The following is a 16,321-nucleotide window of genomic DNA, read 5'->3' on the forward strand; positions in this document are numbered from 1 at the left end:
CTCCTTGTCTTTTGAATAGGGTTTGAATTAAATGATTATTGTGAGTAAAATGAGATTTAATGATGCCAACGTTATCAATTTGTGCAGTTACCCAGATGTAAAGGATTATGCATACCAAGGTAACCTGAAATCTCCCTACATTAAGCATCTTACTAATACAGAAGTTAGTTTTGAGGTGCCTGTATGGCTCAATTGATTAAGCTGTCTGACTCTTGGTTTTGGCTCCAGTCCTGATCTCATGGGCCTTGAGATAAAGCCCTGAGTCCAGCTCTGTGCTTGGCGGGAGTGTGCTTGGATACTAACTCCCCTGCCCCTTTCCTTGCTCATTGCATGCTCTCTCTCTCTCTCTCTCTCTCTCTCTCTCAAACAAATCTTTAAAAAAGAAGTTAATTTTGATGCAGTCACAAACAGAACTCTTAATGTCTGTGCAGGAAGGGAATATCTCATCTGTTTTTCAGTATGCTACAGTAAATACTTAAAAAGATATCTCAAAATTTTGAATAAATTAAACCTATTGTGTATCATTTTATTTTTCTCAATTTGTATTAATTACTGTCATGGTTTTTTATAAATGTTTGATCCTTTCTATCTGCTTAAAGTAATGTTTCTCCCTGATGCAAATTGCTTTAGTCCTTAACTTGTCAGTAAGAGGAGCTTTGCCATATTGTATTGTAAACATATGATGTATTTTGATTAACGGTTATTAAGCTGACTAGAGAATCAGATTTCAGTGTAATGGTCTAACTAGATTTTAAGTTTTGATGATTTAGAAGTCACAGGACCATGCAGTACTATGCTTGTTTTTCGCCTAATTCATTTATTTACTACTGCACATATCCATGAACCACCCAGGGTTTTAGTGACCACTGTGAGAGAGGCCACTGCACTAGGTGCTGGAGTACAAATATGAACTCTCACTTGCTTCTGGCACAAACAGTTTAAAGGAGACGTGTCACTAAACCAATATAAAATGTAGTACAGGAAATACTGCAATAGGAGATGCAGAGGTAAACCTTAATTCAGTGGAGAAGGGCTTATTAGAAAGTTCAAGTTAGTAGAGTTGAGTTTTGAGGGGAGAGTATTTCTTTAATTTTGAGGTAGTACAGATTGTATACATTATCATGAAAATTTTGTATAGCAGCAACATAATCATTGTGGAGTTACAACATGGTCTTTTGGGAGAACTTGTATGGTTTACATCATCTGGATCACTGCCAAGGCTCTAATTTAGTAGGAAATACAAAAGAGTTGGAGATAAGAGGTTTCATTCTGCTGCTTATTAGCAGTGCAACCACAGACCAAACATGAAACCTCTCTTACCCTACTTTTTATCTGATAACTAGAGATCATGCCAGTAGATACTGAATACATGTTTTCCTTTGGACATTAAGTCAAACATTTATCTGAAAGCACCTTATAAATGGAAAAGCTTTATAAAATATAACTTTTTATTCTATACATATTTCACTCCTACTAAATTTTATTCATTGAATTACATGTAGGGAATAAATAGTTTTGTTTAGGTCTTCAGGAAGCAATTAACAGTTTATAAGCATCATTATTTGACTCCATACTTTTTGTTTTGGGGCTCAGGAATAACTTTAAATATTTTACTCAAGAATACAACATTTCTATGTTCCATTTATACCACCAGGCCTTGGTACAAATGGAACATAACAAAGATATCCCATTTTCATTTTCATTCACTTACTCATTTTAATTTCACTTATCAATATCTACTGTGTATCAGAGTCTATGCTAGGAACCAGGAATATGCAATTAGTGACCTCTGCCTATGTCACTGCTCCTCTCTGTGTCTCTCATAAATAAATAAATAAAAATTTTATAACAAAACAAAAAGAATATGTGACAAAATCAGATCCTGTGTAATTCACTGAGAAACTTTTTCTAGCATGATTTGCCATTCAGACAGTTATTTTTTGTGGCATCCTTGCCATTGAGCCATTTTATTCTAAAACCAGCAATACTGGAATACAACTGACTACTTAAAAAAAAAGAAAAAGCCCAGGGTTATGCTTTATTCTAAAATTCATTTCTTTATTTGTAGGTAATGAGCGCTTGAAGTTGAGATGAATAACATATTTGGGGGTATGTACCATTTATTTAAATAAAAAATATGTATGTGTAATCTAGCATAAAAATTATCTTTGAGGAGTTGTACAAAACTTTTGACTGCTGATGAGGACTACATTTCCTTATGAGTTATGCACTTAGTAAATAGCTCTATTTTATGTAAATAATACATACAGAAAGCAGTAGTAATGAATTTTATAATAAACTATAAGATAATAGGTGATTTTAAATGTAATGTGTAGCTCAAGAAATTCATTTGCAAATAAAGTTTTATTAATTTCATTTACCAATGTATTTAAAATTGTTCAGTTTTTAAAGTAGGAAAGTTAACTAATTACCTTAAATATATTATCCAAATAATTGTAGAATGCAGTGTGTTTATTAGTTTTGCCTCGTATATTTATTTGGCTATAAATCTTTGGTGTTTTTTATGCAAGTTATATTTTGTTATGTTAAATTCTAATATTACCAACATGTGCATTTTGAAACTCAGTGTACCCCTGTAAACATTATTTCTTATGTTCTTATTTCTAGTGATGAGTTTCCTCTGCTTTCAGTAGAAAAATTCTCAATGAACATCTGTTTCTCAGTCTAACTCCTTTATACTTAATACAGTTTTCTGTTAGCTTTCTGATTTAATACATACATCATTCACTCGAGAATTATCAATTTGCTTGTTTTAGTAATTTATATTTTGATAATTTTGTGATAATACTGTGATTTACATTTGCTTACTCCATTGCATATAGTACTGAGGCATTATAGAATTTATGCAGAAGATCTTTAGACTTAAAAAGAATTACCACTAAAGAATGATTATTAGTATAAAATTGAGTCTTAACTGCATTAATGACAATCTAACATACACACAGATATATGTACAGACACATGTACCACCCAATCTCATAGTCATTTAAAGATGACTTATCTAAAGATGACCAAATTACAATAAAGTGGATGCTATTCTACAGTTTTGGGCCATCACATCTTGGGACCAGAGATTCTCAAGTCAAATGTTTTAAGACTAATCTTGCTCTCAAGAGCTGTGGGATCTTAAGCAATTCAGTTTCCCTACGGTCACTTTCTTTGTATGGTTAGTGGGCGAAATCATCAATGATTTCTTTAGTTACTCCTTCCCTAAAATACTTTTCATTTCATATTTGAAAAAGCTAGTTTAGAGGTGAATAATTTAGTATTGTTATGTTATTAACTAACATTTTACAGTTTAAGATAAATTTACTTATTGGGATGGCACATTTGAAAGGTACAATTGATTCTTTGGCTAATCAGTAATGTTATTGTTTGCTTAAATTTTGGGGTGGGGGTGGATCTAAGAAGGCAGGCTTCCCCTCTGTATCCTTTTGTCCTACCTGACATGGAGATTCAGGATTGACCCATTTTTTTTTAAGATTTTATTTATTTATTCATAGACACACACACACACACACACACACACACAGAGAGAGAGAGAGAGAGAGAGAGAGAGAGGGGCAGAAACACAGGCAGAGGGAGAAGCAGACTCCATGCAGGGAGCCCAACGTGGGACTCAATCTCGGGTCTCCAGGATCACGCCCTGGACTGAAGGCTGCGCTAAACCGCTGAGCCACCCAGGCTGCCCTGGATTGACTTATTTTGAAAGAATCCCTTATAACCTTGTTAGCTCAAGGTTATCTTTTATCTGATTTCTCTCTTCCTGGACAGGTTGCTGGCTGAAGAACATTAAAATATCTATTTTCTTAGTGGCTTCCTTTTCTAGATTTGAATAATTCACTTGATACTTCCAAGCTACTTAATGAAAGAGTATTATCCAGGAATGCTAATTTTAGTTCCTTTGGTTTGAAATTAGAGAAATAAATGCATTATATTTTTAGTCTAGATAGTAAGGCCTCATATCTTTTAATTTGGTCTTTTAAAAAACTCTAAATAATGTTCAGATACTCTTTATATTGTGAGGTTAAATAATTGCTTGAGATAGGTGTTTCTTTTTTTATTTAAAAAATATTTGAAATGGATAAATATGGGGAGAGATCCATTTGAGTGTTAGGCTTATTCTGCATTGAATACTCCCTTGTATTTCCCATTCATATATTATTTTAAGCTCTTTAAGCTCTTTATTACAAGCATTTACAAGTGCAGATAAGAAATGACCTCAGTTTTATACCAGAGGGGATTTTTTTTAAAGATTTTATTTATTTATTCATGAGAGAGAGAGAGAGAGAGAGAGAGAGAGGCAGAGACACAGTCAGAGGGAGAAGCAGGCTCCATGCAAGGAGCCCAATGTGGGACTGACTCCATCCCAGGTGTCCAGGATCACACCCTGGGCTGAAGGTGGCGCTAAACAGCTAAGCCACCCGGGCTGCCCCAGAGGGGATTTTTATGAACCAGGCTAGAGACTCTGGTAGATATCTTGGACCATTTTTCTCACTCGGAGATTCTGTGATTGTATAATTTTGATCTGATAGGTGAAATCTAAAAAATCATCACCTTTGTAGGTGAAAAATGGTAAGGAGGTGTCCATTTTATATGGATCAACCTACATATGCAAGATTATTCATTGTTTCAAAAAAATATGTATCTCATCTGTAAAAATGATAACAAGCAGCAAGCTTATTAGGACACTAACTTCATTTTTTAAAAATGTAATTATCATCATGAGTGCCAGATATTAAAAACTATATTTTAGGGCAGCCCTGGTGGCTCAATGGTTTAGTGCTGCCTGCAGCCCAGGGTGTGATCCTGGAGACCTGGGATCGAGTCCCACGCCAGGCTCCCTGCATGGAGCCTGCCTGTGTCTCTGCCTCTCTCTCTCTCTTTCTCTCTCTCTCTCTATATATATATCTCTATCTCTTTCTCATGAATAAATAAATAAAATCTTTAAAAAAACCTATGTTTTAAACATTTGTAAATCAAATGGGAATAAAATGTTCTTTACATATCTTATTTCTTTTACAGGGATTTTTTTGTCCCTGTATTTTATGAGACATATCACAGGCATTACAGTTTGAAATCAACTTTATTGTTTTCATTGCAATTGCTACATAGCTGTTGAATATTTGCAGTAAGTTTTAATGATGAATGAAGTGCATGTTTGATTAATTGCCATTAGTAAAAATATCTTTTTATGGTAAAAGGTGGTTTTCAGCATGGCCTTGACAAAGGCAATAAGTAAATGTGTTATTTCCCTTCAAAAGAATACAAGTCAGCATAAGCAAATTTTAAGGGAAATATTTAAAAATTAACAATTAATGAATATTTGTGTGTTGAAATTTTATGAACATGTAAATAGAGATCATAGATATACCTATTTTCAGAGGCTAGTGTAATACTAATTAGAAAAGTTGTAAATACCGTAATTAATCTACACTAAACAATTCCATTTCTGTTACCTATTTTATTGCTAAGTATGGCAGAGATTAGGAAGATAGTTACAATGCTGACATTGAGAATGTTTCCATGATTACTTTTCAGTTTTTCTAGCCATTATGTTTCTGATTCTCCTGCTACTTCTCACTTGCCATTATACCCAGTATTTGATCCTACCTTCCTGCCTTTTATTCAGTGTCCTTTATCAGGGATACTCTTTTCTTCCAGTCCTTACTTATCAAAGTTGTACTAAACTTGCAGTATCTAGTTTAACTTTTGCCTCTTTCACAAGACTATCCGATGTCCTGCAGTCAGAATTCTGGGCTCAAGGTCATTGCTGTCCACTTGTCCTTCCATTGTAGCTTATCTGAAGCATGGTCTCTTGTGACCAACACATGCTCTTGATGTTCATCTCACTTACCTTCTTTTTTTTTTTTTTTCTTTCTCCCCTACTGGATAAATCATCTCACACCATCATTTATTTAACTTTGAACATAGTTCCTTAGTGTTGAGAAATATTAGAAAAGTGAGAATGCATCTGCGTGCATGGTGTGAGGTATTGCACTAGAGACCTTGAAAAAGTATGTTGGTACTGAAAGATTAGTTATGTAAAGAATTATGTAAAGAAAGTGATTAATTATTTTATCAAGAATCAGGAAGAACTATGTAAAGAAAGTGATTAATTATTTTATCAAGAATCAGGAAGAATTCTTTTCTAGGAATTATAAGGCAGAGATATTTTCTTTGACCCTTCCTGTTTTGCTTCTTAACATCTATTTAATATTAACAACAGCAAAAATGACAGCTATAATGGCAGCTGTAGTTTCATAGACCTTACTCTATGCATTCACACACTTTATCTTTTTTGATCTTCATGTCATGCCATGAAGTTGGTGGGGCAGAAGTTAGACATTCAGATTTGGCTAAGTTTCTTATCAGCTTATACTATTTTAAGCTTGATGATGCAGTCTAACTGTTCTTTTATTAAATGTTAATATTTAATGTCTGTGATCTTTTCACATAATTTAAAAATAAAATAATTTCTGTAATCCAGAAAGTAATGTCATAATTTAAAACTATATGCCTTTTAAAATATATGTTGCTATTTTGATCAAAATTCATGGACTAGGGTCCCAAGTTGCAACCATTTCACAGTTCTCTCATCCCCTGGACAAAGGAATTCAAGAAGGAGTAGACCTATCCCCTAAAAGTATCATCAAGAGTAGGGACGTTGAGAGTGAGTCCCTATATGATATATGTCAGTGAGTGACATATATCTTCTCTATAGAGGAAGATAACTGATGTCCGCACAGTTAGGCTAAGCCAAGATACCCAGAGAAGATTGAACCAGAAGCGGTGAAAGAAAGAGTCTTGAAACAGTTGTCTTCACTTCTGTGACCTCAGGTGCTGCTTCCTGCAACTTTTCCTTCACTCTTGAGCTCTACCCTAGGTAATAAAGAGCTATAGGACCCAATCAATTACCCTTTTATATAAACTATATTAAGTAATGATTTGTTATTTGCAATTCATTGTACTAATGCAGATAAAATCATTGATATAACAGTGTTCTTTCTGCTCCACTTTCCATTCCAATTTTACTTTCTTCTCTTTTTCCCTTTTCTTTCTTCTCTAGTCCTTCTCTGGTTTCATTTTTCTTTATGCCTTGCCCTTTCTTTCTCCCTCATTTCTGCCCAGTCATTCACTTCATGTATCCATCCAATACTCATCTACTGATGAACACACATTGAGCATTATGCTAGGTTCCAAAGACAAAAAGATACATGACATACAGACTTTTCTCTCTTTAGGATCAGGTTTCCTCTCTTTGCTTTTAGGACGTTGGTGTTTGAACAGAAAGGTAGAACCCAGGCCAAAAATAGGAGAAAATAATAAAAAGGAAATCCTTAAAGCATTTGCCTAATACCTGAGGTTGGTGGAAAGATTCAGGACAGGAAGGGTTAACTGGGAAGGGTTGCTGAAAAAAAGTTGAACGTAGAGCAGAGATTCTTTGTAATAGCAATTTGTCAATAACTTCAAGCCAGATTATAGGTTCAAAATACATACCTTTGCACCAGAGCATGCATTATTTAAACTGGTAAAGAAAAAAAAATCATCCTTGAACCTCTTGTTCTATAGTATGGTTATAAGGTGTGGGTAAAGAGGAAAGCCTGGATATGTCACTCTTTCTTCTGTAGTAAGCATTGGGAAAGTAATTATACAGAGCATCACAAAATCACTTGCTGCTTTGTCAGGTCATCATAAACTCACAGGGGACAACAGCAGAGGAATTGGTGAAGTTTCCTCAAAAATATTAACCATATCAACAATTCAGTCTGAGTCCGCCCACATGGACATTCTCAAGTATAGTAGTAATTTGGAAACAAAAGATGGACATTTTTTTTAAGATGGACATTTTTAAGGCTGCAATCTGTAACCTTTCCTCTTAAAATATTTCAGCTAGATTTCTTAGTTTGCCATGCAGGATCCTGAGCACACTGGCCATTATCTACCTCTCAATCCTCTAAGATTTTGTATTTCTTTACTGCTATATCTCAGTAAATGCTCTCCTTCTTTGGATATGTTACCTCTATCTGTTGTCCTCCTAAACCTGGTAGATTCATTTTTTAATACCTATTTTTGTTAGAGCTACCTTTTTGAAGGCCTCCCCCTTGGAAGTGTTCTCTGACAACCCAAGGCAATGTTGTTCTTACTTGGTAACTGCATGCATCTCTTTCTTATGTCACCAACTACTGTGTGGGCTCTTATTGTTTTTATATTTTTCTTTCTAAAATGAGACAAGGGCTCTGTTACAACAAGAACCTTTACATTCATCTTTATATGATCAATTTCCAGGCCCGTGCATGGGGGATAATGAGGGTTGAATGCTTGTTAACTGAATGAATAAATGAACAAAATGGGATGGAAGAGACACATAATATAGTTCACTGTGGACAAGTAAAAGATAATGCTTTTCTCAAAAATAAGGGCAAAATAAAGGTTCTGAGATTTCTAGATGCATTATTCTTAAAACCTTTATTTAGGGTTTTACATGTAGAAGCTTTTACACTGTTCAAACTCTTATCTGATAAATAATCATTGTTATAAACATTTTTTATGGTCTACATTTCAAAAGACTTTGCAGTCAAAAAAGATGAATATATACTGGTTTCTCACAGGAAGATACTGGAAACAAAGGTAAAAGCATTATAATTCAGGATATTTAATGTTTAACTATGAAAAAATTTGAACAGCTCATTACAATATTTAATTAAAAACATTCTGAAGTCAAATTGAGAAATAATATATATATATATCTTCTATAATATGCAAAATGTATGTTTCCATGTTAAATACAAGGAGAAGTCCAGTAGCTAAACATCTATTATTACAGGGGTGCCTGGATGGCTCAGCGTTGTCTGACTCTTGGTTTCAGCTCAGGTCATGGATCACAGGGTCATGGGATCAAGCCCTGCACTGGGCTCCACACTGAGCCCGGAGTCTGCTTGAGATTCTCTCCCTTTGCCCCTCATCCCCGCTTGGGCACGTGTGCTTACACACTCTCTGTCTCTAAAATAAATAAATCTTTTAAAAAATCTGTTGTTGCAGATAGAAGTGTTCACATTCTCTAAGGATAAAACCACTCCCCTCTTTCCCTTTGATAACCATAATCCACAGGATATACTTTGTGTGTTCCTGACTTAACAGAAAATAAAACCATAATCATTTATGAGAAAGGAAATGGGACTGGGAGAATCCCTAATTTATTTGTGGTCTTAAGCTGCCATTTTCAGAAATTTAGCCTTGAGCATGATAGACGCATTGATGCAGTATTCATCACAGCTTAACTTCCTGAGTAGCTACTTTGTGCCAGGTACATTCTGGCTATCTGAAGATGAATAAGACAGGCAGGTTGGGGAATATCACAATTGATAGCTTCCCAGGTGATGGTTCTAATATTTCCAGAAAAAGGGAATGACAGTATGTACATTGAGCATGATTCTCCTGCTATAATTAATTTCCCAAAAGCTCTTACTGCATAGAGATTCTTGTAACTATTCTTCAGAGTTACAGACTTTGAAGAAGGCTAAAGAAAATAGGAATGTTGAGTTTTAGAAATGTACCATATACATTTAAAAATGTTACCATTTTAGCTTAAAACAATAAAAATGGACGCATATATTTTTCTCTTAGAGAAAGGACTGTATAGTGAAAAATTCTAAACTCAACCTAATATTTTATTATTTGAATCTCATTGGTTCTATGTCATGAAAAATGATATACCTTTCAGCTACTTTTAAGTAGGTATCGTATCATTAATCATAAATTGTATAGCTATGCTGATGTTTGCATATTTTTTGAATCAATATTTACATTCCAGAAATAAGTAGAGTTGCTTTTTGAGAATTATCCTTTTCCTACCACCCCTTCCTCCAACTTCACCAGCATCAGATAGACAGGTGCACACGTGTTTGTGCAAATACGGATGCGTTCTTGCACGTGGGCATGCTCTCTCACACATACACACATGCATATGCTCTTATATGAGCACCTTGTTAGATGTTAATTTTTCAGAATATTACTCATTCTGATTCTCCTCAGATACAGACAAGAGTCTTAACCTCCAACTCTGTTCAAGGATTCTGTTTAACAACTGCTTTGATCTATTTTCTTTCCATTTAACCTATAATTTAATTTGTACTCTGCTTGGACATTCTCATCTTGCAACCATCTTTTCTCCCCTGAATTTTTGACATTCTGTGGCTGAGATATAGTAAAGTGCACACAATCATGCAATCATTTACTTATTTATTCAAAAAATTGTCATCAAGACAATGTACTGGCTGTTGTGGGAATAATAATGAAAGGATTTTATAATACCCCTTATCCTCAAAGGAAACTTTTATTTTTTAAAGATTTTATTTATTTATTCTTGAGAGAGAGAGAGAGAGAGAGAGAGAGAGAGAGAGATTGAGAAAGAAAGAGACAGGCAGAGGGAGGAGCAGGCTCTATGCAGGCAGCCTGACTTGGGACTCAATCCTGGGACAGTAGGATCACACCCTGGGCCGAAGGCAGGTTTTCAACTGCAGAGCCACCCAGGTATCCCCAAAGGAAACCTTCAATGGGACTTTCCTTGGCCATTGTATTCATACATTTTTTTTGAATGTTAAAACTGCTATTCTTGACATTTGCTTTAAGTAGCTGCCAAATGGTTATTTTGGTTTTGGCCCTTAGCTATGCTAGGAATGATGGAAGGCACATTTTTAACTGAGGATATTGGTTTCAATTTACAACATAATTAGTATATACAGTGTTTGTTAATTTACCACATGTCTTTGTGACATGTAAATACTATTTTAGTAAATAAAAATAAGTTATTATAATTGCCATATTTTTCCACTGAGAGGAGAAAGGGGATGATGGATGCAAATAATTCTAATTCAAGATAGAATATAAGATGAGTTCCCAAAAGGAGGTATAGATGAATTAGATGGGGAATTCAGAGATGGCAAAAATTACTTCTTTCTGGAAATCTAGGAAATGTTTTTTGGAAGGGGTTGGCATTGAATTTGCTTAGTGTTTATGGTTATAATATGAATATATATAGATGATGACGATGATGGCCACGACAGGCAAAGTAAGTAGTGCAGGTACGAATGGGAAGATACAGCTTGGGGCTTGGGTGTGTACAGCACATGGAAGAGTGGAGGATCTCAGTTAAGTACAGCTTACAGTGTGAAAAGAAATGTACTTATCGTATGTGACACACAAGTACATTGTGTTTTATGTATTTAGTCACAGGTCTCTTTATGAGGTAGATTTGCATGGATGCCTTTCTACCTGGCCCTCATGCACATTCAGTTTTGTTGCTAAATTCTTGCTGATGTAGTAACTTCAATAATCCTTGAGTTACACAGTCTTCACCAGCCTTGATAGAGTGTTGAATGTTCAAAAGAAAGATCCAAGTACCTATTAAATCATCAAATGCTATTGCGTGTTATGAAATCAGATGAAAGCCAATTTCTACGTTAGGGCAAGTCTACTTTCCTGTACTTGGTTGAGGTTTGTAAGGAGAGATTACTCTGCTCCCGTAAGAAGGTTAAGCTGTCATCTAGTTAAATATGGACTTAAAATAATGCTGCCAAAGCAGCTGCCTCGTGTGATTGATGATGATGATGATGATGGATGATGATAGTTTTGAAATCAGTTTTGCAGGGAAAATTGCTATTTTTCTACTTTGCTGAAGTTGTGGTCTGGATTGGGGATTTCTTGTCATATTAGGTATCTTCTTTGATTAAAACAGAAATTGCTAAGGACTGTATTCTCCATCATAAAATAGCTCTAAAACTGAGCTATGGGGCAAATGATTTTAAGTTGTTCTATACACATTACTTGAATGACAGCAGTTTTTCTGGGCTTCACAGTGTCATCTCATGGTGAATTGTGTTTTAGGGGACTAATAACAACCTATGTCTAGGCAGAGAAGTGGTAGAAAATGTGGTATTTAGAAAATATAATAATAGTGGCTCACTAAAGTCTTCCAAGAATACTTACATATATTGATATGCAGTGTCCTCTTCACGCCCCTCAAGGCTTATTTATTGGTTCTCTCATTTGGGTTACTCTTACCCCAGATATCTCCTTGGCTGAGTACCATACAGTACCATATGGTATGGTACTCAGAGCTTTGGACCTCTACTCACATGTCTCTTAAGAAAGGTCTTAAAAAAAAAAAAGAAAGTGACTGTACGTATCTCCTCTGCTTTTTCTCATTGCCACATGGCACTTTTCCTGATGTGTTATATATGTATTTCCTATTGTCTCTCTCCCCATTTCATATATTGTCCTACATGAAAGCAGGAGGTGGCTTACTTAGTGCTATAAACTGAAAATCTATAGAAGTTCCTGTCCTGGGGTACCTGGGTAGTTTAGTTGGTTAACAGTTTGCCTTCAGATCATGTTGTGATCCCTGGGGTCCTGGGATCGAGCCCCATACTGAGCAAGGAGCCTGCTTCTTCTCTCCCTCTGCCTCTACCCTTGCTTGTGCTCACTTGCACACACCGTCTCTCAAAATCTTTAAAAAAAGTTCCTGTCCCACAATAGGTGTGCAATTAATAATTATTGAATGATTAGCTAAATCAATTAATCTTTATTTTATACATAGAGGGGTAAATAAAGTGTTCAAAATATTTTTAAAAGCTAATTAATGTCTGGCTCCAGAGTCAAAATCAAGCTTTTTGATTTATTAACTCAAAATACTTTTGTTTGTATATATACAAATAATACAACAAAATCAGCCCTAAAAAGGAGACAGGATTCAGGGCTTGCTCAGGTGGAACATTTTATATCCCATCACATACTAGAGAAAAGGAATCAATTTTGTTTCTACAAAATCACTGGTTAAACACTATTCCATACCATTCCATTGTTTAAGCCCAAGCACACACTGGTCTAAAAAAGCTATTTTCAGAAAGGAAAAGAAAAGAAAACATAATCCCCCACCCCAGTATTTTTTAAAGGCTGATAACATTTGTATCACTGGGCAAACATGATCAATCAAAGCTTTACAAGCTTTATATGGGCTGCTTCCTTAACAAATGTGTTTTTTGTCTCAGTCATTCATCATATCTGGAAGTTTGGATGATGAGCTTGAGCACTCTCCTAGGTTAACCCTGAAAATAGCCACTTGGTGGATTTGTAAAGGGAAAAGCCTGTTAAAGTGGCCAACATATCCTCCTGACAACATAAAGTAGCGTATTGTAACCTATTTGTGTTGCCTAGATGTGGTGAAATTCAGCTGAACTTTAGGAGGAGGATTTGTTATAATGGAGAAATCAGGTTATGAATGTAAAGAGCTGAATGTTGAAGGTATTCCCTTGAATCCTCCAAATACATAGGGAGTTTTCTAATGAAACCAAAGCTGCTAGCTAGCTGCTGAAAGCAGAATTATCTGCTGTGTTGATTAAACTACCTTAAAAATTTTAGAGCCCCTTAAATAAACAAGATTGCTGCTATCAATATTACTACTTAGAGGGATTGATGGCCTGTTTAGTGGAGGGGAGAAGGAATGCTATGAAAAATAAAAAGTTGAATCATTGAAGGCAAGCATGTGGTATCACATCCAGAGAGCACTTCACATAAAGGTTTGGTACAGTCATATCAGGTATCATGCTAAGACCTCTGAAATGAGATAAGGCACCAGTTATATGTCATTACATGACTACAGATATTTTGTTTCCCAGCTAAGTTAGTGCTTATGGAAGACAGTGGATAGACAGGTGAAAATAGGCTTATTTATCTTCTGTTGTAGAACTGGTAGGGCTTAGGCAAGAGGATCTGGCTCATTCATAGGGGGCAAGTTCAGACCTTATTCAGGTTAATAAGAACCCTGAGTGAGAAAAGCAGTAGAAACCACATAGATTGGGCAAAGGATTGAATGGAGGGAGAATGAAGAGATTCTGGAAAAACATGCAAATGAGATCCAATGAGTTGAAAAGAAATGAAATGGAAATTTGAGACCCTGAAAAGTAGGTGGGGGGTAGTTTGTCTCACCACACTGTGGTTTTGGTTTCTGCTCATAGTACTGTGGTACCCCTTGCCACAGACATTTCCTTTAGAAGAACCCAGGAATATACTTATACCTTACCCCCTACATAATAAGTTTTTACAGAGCCCCGCTTTTAGATATTTTATTCTTTGCAAGATCCCTGCAGAGGGATTTTGAATAATTTTCAATTCCTGTGTAAGCTGGGCTGTGTGCCAGAAATGGATTTTAAAATAAGTCCTCTCTTAGTGTCTCCTAATCCCTTTCCAGAGATTTGCTCATTGCCCCAAAATGTTGTTTTCAACCTAAGTTTTGGGTTTCATAGAGAGAAGGCTCCCTTGAGAAAATAAGATATAACTGGCTCTTGTAATTTAACTTTTTTATATAAAATTATATTCATTTCTGTATCATCAATTAAAAAATAAAAGTATTTAATTTCATGAGACAATCTTAGATTTGAAAGGGCTTAAGACCAGGTATGAGGGTGCCTTAGATGGCATAGTCTGATGGGCATCTGTCTTCGGCTCAGGTCATGATCCCGAGGTCTGGGATCAAGCCCCATGTAGGGCTCCCTGGTCAATAGGGAGTCTGTTTCTCCCTCTGCCCCTCCTCTCATCTCTTTCGCTTAAGTAAATGAATAAAATCTTAAAAAAAAAAAAAAAAAGAGACCAGGGATAAGAAGGGAGAGTCACTGTTTCCTTTTAAAGAATGTAGCTGAGGGGCAGCCCCAGTGGCCCAGCAGTTTAGCACCACCATCAGCCCAGGGCGTGATCCTGGAGACCCGGGATGGAGTCCCATGTTGGTCTCCCTGCGTGGAGCCTACTTCTCCCTCTGCCTGCATCTCTGCCTCCCCCCTCTTGTCTCTCATGAATAAATAAAATCTTAAAAAAAAAAAAAAAGAATGTAGCTGACACATAGCAAAATGGGATTCACACCCCCAGGTTTATGATCAGATACTTTCTTGCAGGGAAGGTAGAATAGTGTTTCAGAACATAGGCTCTGCAGTTAAACAAGATCATATTAAAATTTTACTGTAGCCATGTGACTGTAAGCAAGTTATTAACCCTGTAAATATTGCTTCATTATCTATGAAATGGGGTTAACAGCTTTTGTCTTATGAATTTGAGGATTAAATGGAACAATAAGCATAAAACTTAGCACAATACCTAGCAAAGCGTTAGAAAATATTCAGTATATGATAGTACACCTATGTTGCATTTTTGTTGCTGTGGAACAAATTACCAGGGTATAGAAATTTAAAATAACTCACGTTTGTTATCTCAACAAATTCCATGGGCAAAGCGTCAGTATGTTTTAGTTGTGTTATTCACTCAGGGTTACATAATGCTAAGATTGAAGTGTTTGTGGGCTGTGTTCTTATCTGGAGGCTCATTTAGGGAAGTACCTGTTTCCAAAGTTCCTGAGATTATTGGCAAGATTCATTTCCTTGCAGTTGTGGGAATGAGGTCTTATACCCTTGCCTTGCTAGCTATCACCTAGACTCTGCCCTCGGGTCCTTGCTCTGTGGTGCCTAGCGTAAGTACCTTACAACACAGTGGCTTATTTGCTCATAGCAGAATATTTTATGTCACTTCAAACCTCTCCCTTTATAAAGAGAGTTTAAGTTTTGACCTGATTAGATCAAGACCATCCAAGAGAATCTCTTTTTTGAATAACTCAGAACTGATGGATTTGAGGCCTAAATCTTATTGCCTGAGTCATATAAAATAGTCCAACCATGGGTTTGAAATGCATTTTGTTCATTGCTATACCCTCATTAATAGGAGGTTATTAGATGGTATGTGTAATGGGCACTGAGGAGGGTATCTGATGGGATGTTATACTATATGGGTATGAGCACTGGGTGTTATACTATATGTTGGCAAATTGAATTTAACTAAATAATATTAAAAAATTATATTGTGTGTGAATTCCAAGGGCAAGGATCTTGGGGTCTTTCAGAATACTGCCTTCTTCAGAGAAGTATCATTGTTAATTGTCATTAATTCTTGCTCTTACCATACCATTATCATATACTACTTTTTTTTTTTAATTTAAATTCAGTTTGCCAACATATAGTAAAATACCCAGTGCTCATCCCATCAAGTGTCCTCCTTAGTGCCTGTTACCCAGTCACCCACATTATCATATACTTATTTATTATATATGTGTTTGTATTATATTTATATATTTTATTATTATATACTTCTTGAGCTTATGGTGGTTGAGGGCTCTAAAATGAAAAGTGATCCTATGATAATAGTGGGAAATGAAACTATTTGGAAACTTTTGCTTGTGAAGAAATTTGCATTGCGTCTCTCT

At 35.7% G+C, this 16,321-nt stretch overlaps 1 protein-coding gene across 8 annotated transcripts in view; it reads left to right on the forward strand.

Annotated features, from left to right (window-relative positions):
* The window catches only part of CNTN4 (contactin 4), a 913,336-nt gene that overhangs the window by 129,664 nt on the left and 767,351 nt on the right, over positions 1-16,321 (forward strand). For 5 of the 8 annotated variants that reach the window (XM_041761629.1, XM_041761630.1, XM_041761628.1 and 2 more), the window contains exon 2: positions 2,069-2,109. The exons of 2 other annotated variants lie outside the window; for them this stretch is intronic. The gene's annotated coding sequence lies outside the window, so the exon portion shown is untranslated. Of the gene's footprint in view, positions 1-19; positions 120-2,068; positions 2,110-16,321 lie in introns of all 8 variants that reach the window. One more of the 8 variants, XM_041761632.1, reaches the window with a different exon arrangement.

Source organism: Vulpes lagopus, chromosome 7 (assembly GCF_018345385.1).
Source record: "Vulpes lagopus strain Blue_001 chromosome 7, ASM1834538v1, whole genome shotgun sequence".
Classification (NCBI taxonomy): domain Eukaryota; kingdom Metazoa; phylum Chordata; class Mammalia; order Carnivora; family Canidae; genus Vulpes; species Vulpes lagopus.